Raw genomic sequence first — 2214 nt, 5'->3', positions numbered from 1 at the left:
TCGGTTATATATGAGATGGGCAGGAGACTAGGGTTTTTTAAAATTGTTATAAATATTTTTAAAATATGATTTTCTCCCAATTCTAAGACAAATATTGAAGTTATCTTCTTGTTTTGAGCTAACTACACTAAACACCCTTGTACTATGACTCATTTACGTATAGACCCTTGTATTTTAAAAGCAAAAACTTACACCCCTATATTATGAAAATCATGCACTCATAAATAGAAGAAGTAAATGATTCAAAATAAATTACCTAGCTAATTGCTTAGTCCATACTGATTCAACAATGTTGGGAAATGAGGCATGATCAACCCACACATTGAAGAAAATGAAAGGGGATTTGATATTTCACTAGACATATTGAACAGTCAATAGCATAGGAGAGTGGTCAGATACTTGAGGAAGATCATAAGTTGTGACTACATGACCCCACTTTATCATCCAATCCATATTGCCAAATAACCTATCAATTTTGTTGTAGATTCTATCGGAGCCTAGTTACTTGTTGGACAAGTATAGTACTCTACTTTCCAGGGCAATTCATTTAGGTGTAGGTTTTGAATACACTTAGAGAAATCTGTCAGCTCAACAGCAGTATCTGGTGCCCCCAAAATTTTTGTCAAAAGGGTGAAGCACAATATTAAAGTCACCTCCTGGGATCCATGGTTTATTGATGCTTTATCCATATTCACTAACTTGTCCTAAAGAATCCTTCTACTATCAAGAGAGTTAAAGCTATAAATGATGGTCATCGAACAAGAAAAGCCACATGTGATCCCTGCAACATGAGAATGAATGAGTTATGAAGATGAGCACCTATGGACCACCTTATAGATACTTGGATCCCAGATGAGCCATACACTGCAGACTGATAGTTTTTTAGAGAAAATCAACAGCCACTGTATCAGCTTTATGCTCTTTTACTTTAGTTTCTACTAGGCCACCAAGCTTTAGTTGTTTGGATCTAAGATAGTTCTTGAGCTCCTTCTGGTTGTGTCATTTATTAAACCTCTAATATTCCAGGTAAGACAAGATAGTAAATGGATTTAGCGGGACCCCTTTTAACTAGAAAAGGGTGACTAAGTCCACAAGGAACAGTCTTTGAAGCTCTAAGACTATTGTTAGTGGGCACAAAACTTAGGAGAGTGAAGTTTTCCAAATTGAGCTCTGGGCTAGCATGCACAACCTTGCTCCTATCAACCTTAGCACTCCAGGTATGATCAATCTTCTGAATAGTGCTAGTTTGCTACTGCTGAGAAGTAACGCTAGGTTTGTGCTGCTGGTGTTGAGGAGTGACACGAGCCTATTTAGGATCAACACTAGGGTGTTGTAATGACGGGGCAGCAATAGGTTGAACCTGTTGACATGTAGAGCTAGAAGCAATTTGATGAAATGTCTTTGGTATTACTAGGCTCTACTATAGCTTGTTGTGCAGGAGCTACCACAGCTTCTTGAACTGACACGATGTAACGACTCGTTTGGTCGGCATAGTCTTTTCGGCCTTTCCACCCCTTTTTCGAGCTTGGTTAGCTCATTTTCACCCGAGGGGACCATTGACGCGCTTCCCGAGGAGTCTAGATTTGATTCGGGTGACTTTTTGGTAAAATATGGGCTTAAAGCGAAAAGAGTTGACTAAAGTTGACTTTTCGGTAAACTGACCTTTTTCAAAAATTCATCTATTCGGAGAGGTTCGGATGGTCGTTTAGAACTTGGGTGTATATCTCGTTTAGTTCCCAATGCACTCGGATGCATTTTGGGACTTGGGTTAGGAAATTGGAAATGAGGTATCGGGGTTGACTCGGTCAACGAGACCTCTGTTGGAAATTTCGAGGGCACGAGTACGTTCGTAGCGTATTTTTATGTGGATCTGTGTATGTGGTTTGTGAGCAGATGGCTTCGGGAGTGGTTCGGGATTTCGATTTAGACTTAGAAAATTTAGTTGGGTTCTGGAACCTGGTGTCCGCATTGCGGCACCGGTCGTCGGATCCGCACCGCTTATCATGGCGGGGTGGCCGGGGCGGCCAAGAAGATTTATTTGGCCCGGACCCTCTAGCGGTCGCGAGGGGCGGCGGAGGAGCGTCATTGCGGCCCAGGTCACCTTCGTGGCGGTAACGGGCCTTTTATTTCATTAAGTGTGTATTAAATAAGCCCATGTCCATGTTTATTTCCATTTTGAGAATTGAGCTCTTGGGGGCTTTTTTTGAAGATTAT

The sequence above is a fragment of the Lycium ferocissimum genome, chromosome 10 (genome assembly GCF_029784015.1).
Source record: "Lycium ferocissimum isolate CSIRO_LF1 chromosome 10, AGI_CSIRO_Lferr_CH_V1, whole genome shotgun sequence".
Classification (NCBI taxonomy): domain Eukaryota; kingdom Viridiplantae; phylum Streptophyta; class Magnoliopsida; order Solanales; family Solanaceae; genus Lycium; species Lycium ferocissimum.
Note: the sequence above shows the minus strand (reverse complement) of the source record.